At 39.8% G+C, this 7,537-nt stretch overlaps 1 long non-coding RNA gene across 2 annotated transcripts; it reads left to right on the top strand.

The window, feature by feature from the left end:
• Window positions 1-1,159: 1,159 nt before the first annotated feature.
• On the top strand, window positions 1,160-5,899 carry LOC128137329 (uncharacterized). Of its 2 annotated transcripts, XR_008233667.1 has the most exons (4): window positions 1,160-1,243; window positions 4,322-4,365; window positions 5,072-5,277; window positions 5,382-5,899. It is a non-coding gene; the product is annotated as an uncharacterized LOC128137329 (long non-coding RNA). The 2 variants fall into 2 exon arrangements; XR_008233666.1 differs by lacking the exon at window positions 1,160-1,243 and having other exon boundaries at window positions 3,194-4,365.
• Window positions 5,900-7,537: the final 1,638 nt, after the last annotated feature.

Below are 7,537 nucleotides of genomic sequence, written 5' to 3'. Positions count from 1 at the left end.
TTAAGTAACATAAATGAAGCATGTTCATTTGCTAGTTCTATTTCTGTTTAACTTTCTGTTACACAGAGTAAATGCAGGCATACACAATAACTTATCCTGTTATCAAGGAAAAGGAGAACAAAGACATCAGTTGTGTTCTCTAAAACTACTTTTCTTTTTGCATTTTATTTCTCAAATTGTTCATTAAAGATTTCAGTCTTCAGGATGACCTGTACAAATCAACACAGAACTGTAAAAATTAATAAAAACAAGAAAGCTTTGGTCCAGGCAGGAAGCTGCTCTTGCTCTCATAAGGTTTTGCTAGAATGGTTTTTTGTGAACTGCAAGATTTACAGTAGCCCACATTTGCCAGTCTAAGTTGAAGATCCAAAAGATAAATATGATATGAACAGTATGTGAGTGCTTGATGACCTTTCTGTATGTTCAGTGTAAGCTCAGCATTAGTTTATCTTTGTCAGATTTGTATGATTACTTTCTGATATGTCTTACAACACTGATGCCAGCAGAGGATAATGTGACTGGAGTGACAGCACTTTGAAATTTTATCCAAGCCAGCTTAAAAGCTACGCTAATTCAAACTTTCTTTCTCCTCTTTTATGATCAAATTTAGACTGGGTAACACTTAACGCCTTCTTGTTGGTTGAGTAAGAAGTGACATCTCCTTCAAAGAGAAAATGGCAAAAATATATGGGGAAAAAACCACTCATTTTGTAGGTATGAAAGCCATTTTACTGGAACCCTGAGTCTTCAGAGAAGATATAATCATCACAGATGGCCCACTTAAGGCTGTTAATGTATAAAGTCTTGCCTGCTGTGCATTACAAGGCTATAATTTTCATCTTGGGGTTCCTATGACTAAACAGCTCAACACAACTCTTACAGTTTATGACGTCAGCAAAATCCTCAGTGAAATTATGACCTTGAGAATACCCTGCAGATGCTTTTATTTCCACTTACAGACTCAAACTACCTATATATCACTGCAGAGCAAGTTAACAGTAAGCAATAAAATGCTGTAATATTTATTTAATACATAAGAACCATTTCTTTGGGTTACATAGTTCACGTTAATATCAATAGTATAAAAGAATGTGGTGTTACCTTTTGTGTGTTTTTTCCAGCCAGCTGAGCTCTTTCAATAGAATAAAATTCATGGCCCCAGCAACTGAGCACACTGATTTGGGCTACCTCTGCACAGAGACAACCCCTCAGTAATTTTCTGTTGTGCCACAGCTACTACAAGGTAAGAAGCATGCCATGCTTGGGCAGGTCGTCCCCAACAGTACTCATGCTTCTTGCCTGGCAGATGCAAGCTTTACCTCCAGTGTAGGACTTTCGATAGACCCTTTGACAATGTACACCTCCTCCATCACCCTGGTGCTCTTGCTGTGCTCAGAGCAGTGAGATGCTGAGGTGCTTTTCAGCCGAGATGCTAATATCAACTGAAGACCGTCTTGGCTGGTCAGCTGTGGTCAGCTTCTGTGTTTGTTTAATTTCTGGCTCAGTCTTGATCACAGAATCATAGAATCCTTTAGGTTGGAAAAAACCCTTAAGATCATTAAGTCCAACCGTAATCCTCTCCTTGCTTCCCAATTGTACCCTCCCAGTGTGTGCCACAGACTTTCCCTCTTCTGCGCTGATTCACTGCTTGAAAGGGTAGATGCAATTCATTACCCATCCTGGTCCTGTCTCCTTCCTCTCAGCTACAAGACCCTGATACCAGCTCGGACAGACTCTGAAGAGGAATTACAGATCATAGAATCATAGAATGGTTTGGGTTGGAAGAGAACTTAAATATCATCTAGTTCCAACCCCCCTGCCATGGGCAGGGACACCTTCCACTAGACCAGGTTGCTCAAAGCCCCATCCAACCTGACCTTGAACAATTCCAGGGATGGGGCATCCACAACCTCTCTGGGCAACCTGTTCCAGTGCCTCACCACCCTCACAGGGAAGAACTTCTTCCTTACATCTCATCTAAATCTACCCTCTTCTAATTTAAAACCATTACCCCTTGTCCTATCACTACAGGCCCTACTAAAGAGTTCCTCCCCATCTTTCTTATAAACCCCCTTTAAGAATTGAAAGGCTGCAACAAGGTCTCCCCGGAGCCTTCTCTTCTCCAGGCTGAACAACCCCAACTCTCTCAGTCTTTCCTCACAGGAGAGGTGTTCCATCCCTCTGATCATTTTTGTGGCCTCCTCTGGACCAGCTCCAGCAGGTCCATGTCTTTCTTACGCTGGGGGCCCCAGAGCTGGATGCAGTACTGTAGGTGGGGTCTCGCCAGAGGGAGAGAATCACCTCCCTTGACCTGCTGGTCACAGAATCATAGAATCATTTAGGTTGGAAAGGACCTTTATGATCACTGAGTCCAAGAACATGAGGCAAATTGCAATTTCTGTGTACAAAAATTGCAATTCTGTCTTTTGTGGTTTTGAATCACTTGAATCACACTAGGAACCAATCTAGGCTTTCATAAACCCAAGAATTATCTAGATTTTCATAAACCAGAGAATTTTTCATAAGTACTCACTGTCCTGGTTTCAGCTGGGATAGAGTTAATTGTCTTCCTAGTAGCTGGTACAGTGCTATGTTTTGAGTTCAGTATGCAAAGAATGTTGACAGCACTGATGTCTTCACTTGTTGCTAAGTAGTGTTTAGACCAAAGTCAAGGATTTTTCAGCTCCTCAAGCCCAGCCAGTGAGAAAGCTGGAGGGGCACAAGAAGTTGGGATGGGACACGGCCAGGGCACCTGACCCAAACTGGACAACAGGGTATTCCATACCATGTGACATCACATCTAGTGTATAAACTGGGGGGAGTGGGGATGGGGGATCGCCGCTCGGGGACTAACTGGGTGTCGATCGGCAGGTGGTGAGCAATTGCACTGCGCATCATTTGTACATTCCAATCCTTTCATTATTGCGGTTGTCATTTTATGAGTGTTATCATTATTAGTTTCTTCTTTTCTGTTCTATTAAACCGTTCTTATCTCAACCCACGAGTTTTATTTCTTTTCCCGATTTTCTCCCCCATCCCACTGGGTGGGTGGGGAGGTGAGTGAGCAGCTGCGTGGTGCTTAGTTGCTGGCTGGGGTTAAATCACGACACTCACTAAGTAGTTTTGAAGAATTTGTCAGTATGTATGTGGGTGATCTGCAACTTGTTTTTTCTGACTACTTGACATTTATTCATCTGATTATGTGAGCAGTCACTTCGGTCATATGAGGAAGCTAGCACCCCTCAGTTCGATGACAAGGATCTTTGAAGCAGAAAAATTGTTATCGTAACCACCTCTCAGCACACACGTTCTCTGCAAGGCACCTTCTGGATAATGCTGCACTTGATGATCAAAATTCTCAACAATTCCTTCATTTGTGATGTGTGCAGCAATGCATGGGTATAAAGAACAGCATGAGACCTACAAATCGTCATGCACAGATGTCAGCATTTTTATTTTTAAAAATAATTCTAATTGCTTTATGATTTGAGATTTCCTTAAGATGTTTAAAATTTACCCATGTTTAATGCCCATTAAGTAATAAAAGAGAAGAAAAGAGTATGGGGTTGTTACAGCCTAGAAATGTAAAAGATTGCAACAGTTTAGTCCCTTATTTTTATTTTCATGATAAACCAGCTTGTTGTTTATTAATGCATAATGTGATTATGAACTTTCCACCTGCCCTATCACTAAGTGGTACATTGAAAATCACAGGACAGTGGGATGAATAGGAGGAGGCCACACGAGATCCCTTCCAGCACTGTTGTCTGAGCTCCTGTGGAAAGAGTCCTCTGGAAATTTTCCTTAATGACACTGCAACTGAAATCACATTAAAAGTTCCATCCATACCTTATACAGTGTCATGTGTACAGTAACCTGCTAGCAATCTGTAGCTCACAGAAATCAGAAATATCACAGTTTTCTTTCCAGACTAAGCAAACCTGCCATTTACTGTCATAAAGATATCCTCTTCTGGTCACACTATGTTGTTCATCCCTGGCAACTTTTGATGTAGTGTTACCAGTAATCTTCAAAAGTTGCTATGTTTTACCCAAAAAATATTAGAACTGACTGTATGGATGACATCAAAACACCATATGGGTGAGTAGTAAAAAACTTCTCCTTACTTTCATGGTGCTGCAAAAACTGATTTGGATACAGTAAAAAAAAATTGTAATTGCTCAGTATAAAAAGGCAAACTATGGTGGTGGGAGTTTTTCGTTGCTTAAATGGTTTTGTTTCTACTTTTGCTTCTCTGCTTCATGTTTTCAATCATTTACAAGAAGCAGAATACTGAAACCAGAAAAACTTATTTTCACAGGAATCTAACTGCAGTGAAATCTCCCAAGAAAACTCAATATCTAGGTAAGAGAGGTTCAAAGAATAAACTTGCAAACTTTTTGGTGCTTCCCTGAATCACATCATCACATCTTCAGAGGCTTGCTTGTCACCTGTTATCAGCATTTGACTTGTTTTTGTTTCAGCTTACCACTGCTTCTATTACACTGTCCTTTTTCAAGGTATGGCACTCAGACCTTTGGTGTTATTTGATATTAAAACAGATTAAAACTGTTTTTCTTCCACAATAGTGGTTTATTTTTCCTTTACTAGTTTTCTTTTATCTCATCAGGTTTGCATATATCAGGATTTTATAACATTAGTGAGTACACCAAGGGGTCTTGCCAGTGTTTCCATTATCATTGATAAATCATGATTTTCAAGGTTAATATTTCAACAGTTGTAAATCTCATCCTGCTGAAATGAAACAGCCTGGACTTGAATCTATTCTTTTCCTTCTAAGATTTTATTTAACCCATTAAATCTCTTTTTTTGTTTGGTTTTTTTTTGAATGATAAGAGATGTATCAGTAGGCCACCTCCTCAGGAAGCACTTGTCTGCAATCACCCCAATAGCTTCACTGACCAAGAAAGGAAAGAGCTAGAAAATTATTATTAAAACATTATTAGTCTTGATGGTGATAGACAAAACTGGGGTCATGAACAGAAGCAGAAAAATGGTAACTCTACTCATGAGAGGCCATCCTCTTCAGTAACAGTTGTCTTTATTTTAGGCTCCACGATGAAGGTCCGCTCCTCTGCCTCACCTGGATTTAAGTCCCATGTCAATCATGCCATCAGGCTGCCTGTGTTCTCCATTAGCCTCCTGCCTCTCCTGTCCTTCTCACCCTCCCTACTCAGCCAACTCTGACTGTTTTCCAGAGTCTGAACACCAATGCTTCTGGAACCTACAGCTTCAAAAAAATCACCGAAAACCCAAGTGGTGTCACTTTATCACCTGAGCTATCACCCTGTTTCCAATGCTAGTGTGGAGGACACGTTCAGTGGCTTTTTTACAACTCTTCTTTCTTTTTCTTTCTTTAGCTATTTTCTACCAGAATCCTAATCCTGCAGTGCTCCTGCCAGCCTCCAACAGGCAGCACGCTTTCTGCAGTGCAAGAAGCACACAAGTTCTACGCGGCCTCCTGACAGTGGGACAGAGAGAGAGTGTCTCTAAAACTTAAACCATTTAAAAATCTGCCATTTTAGGACTCAGTCAAGACTCTTTCTTCATTACTTTTCACCATGAGGAGTTTGCAATCATTTTCTCCAATCATTCCACTCCTCTTTCTCTTTGCTGTAGCAAGATGTGGAGTAGAAATCCCAAACAGTCCTCATCAATGCACCTCAAGAACCATTTTATGACCCTCATATAACACTTTACATGACTGTTTAATTTCCTATTTAAAACAAATTAACCGTTGCATGCTCTAATCAGGACACAAAGAATCCCAGATCTTGTCTGGAAGTATGTGGAGGTTACTGAGAGGTTGTCCAGATTGATGAATGCGCTGAGTGTATGACCTTAGAATGAACTTTGACTAAACTTTGCTCTTTGTGCACTTGGCAGTCTGTATTTGGAAAGCATCAACTGTCTACATTCAACGTATTAAATGTAAAAGGCATATGCTTTCCACAGACTTGGACCTTCTTTGTTTTTACAGAAGCCAAAAGCTTCATCAACCTTATTTATATTGGTTATATCAATTATACCATAACTATTTAAATCTTCTTTAGTATGCATTTATTTCATTAAAAGAATACACCAATTGGGTCATGCTTTCTCACCATTTTCCCTTCTAGATTGTGTACCCTCGTAATCATCACTGTGGCAAGGGTGGTGAGCAATCATTGTGCCTTGGATGGTAAATTTCCATGACAGTTTTGCAAGACTGCTTTATACTTAAGGTCCAGTTAAATCCCAGCTGTCTCAGGAGCCAAGAATTCCATTAGTATGTTTTTATTTGGATTCTGTACATGTATTGTAGACATGTATAAGTGTGTGTACATACATACACATCAGAGAGAGAGAAGAGGACAGAGAAGAGAAGGAAAGGTTTTCAGATCATGGGGGACACACTTTCACAGAAAGCACTCAGGCATACAATGGATGATACCACAAGACAGCAGAGAATTATTACCATGGAGAGGCAACACACAGATCAGAGTGAACACTTGCTATGACCATGACAATTGCTTTACTGAAAAGCATCTTAAAAAAAAAAAAAATCACATTATAATTTATTAAAGATTACAGTATGACAATGGCTAATTCATGCTAACTTGTCCAAAAAAACCCTCATCAGCAATTTTCCATCTGAATATGTTTTCAGGAAGGCCTAGCCTCCCAACCAAACCAGAATCTTCCCTTTGTTGTCAATATGCCAATTGTCCACCAGAGCAGCTTTTACCGAAAATGAAACAGGGCTAACAAATCTTGTACTTGGAAAAAAAAAATACTTGTATGTGGTGGTTTAGCTTCTGCTGTTAATTTTTTTAACAGCACACAATTTTTTTAATGTTATTTATTTAATACTCTGCTATGAAAATAATTAACCATTTTTTCCCATCCTATTCTTAAATCAAGAAAACAGTTCCCACTTTGCCTATTTGTGTAAGGCTATTAATATTAGTCTACTTGAGAACCTAGTGTGAAGAAAGAGGTAAAGAACATTCTAATCCTCAGGACTAACCATTTTCATTTGTGTACCTTGCATAGATATTTACAGCACAAATACATAGAGTTTTACATACAGAAAGGAGTTAAAAATCAGTGTTCATTCTGTTTCCAAGACTAGAAAGTGCTGCAGCTGCTACCAAGTTTTAGATAAGGATTAAACAGCTGGACTAGATCTCTTAAGAAGCATTTTTTGACCAATATTCAGAATAATGAAGCAGAAAAATAAATAACTGAACACATATAAACTATAAATAACAATGCTTGTAAACCAAATATCTACCATAGTTTTCAAGGCACCAGCTTTTTTAAGGGCCTTTTCAAATCACACAAAGAGACCATAATCCAGTAATGCTGTCAGGACACGGGGCTGGACGGTGACCGGCAGTGACGGCTGTACGTGCAGTAAGAGGGGCAAAAGCCCACCAGAGCAACCCCAAAATTCAGAACCATCAGGAACCACTGTGGTCCAAAGCCGAGGCAGACCGAAGAGCAGGTTTATGGCCTGGACACAGAGGGAACC

Source organism: Harpia harpyja, chromosome Z (genome assembly GCF_026419915.1).
Source record: "Harpia harpyja isolate bHarHar1 chromosome Z, bHarHar1 primary haplotype, whole genome shotgun sequence".
Lineage (NCBI taxonomy): Eukaryota > Metazoa > Chordata > Aves > Accipitriformes > Accipitridae > Harpia > Harpia harpyja.
Note: the sequence above shows the minus strand (reverse complement) of the source record. Positions and strands in the feature narration are given on the sequence as shown.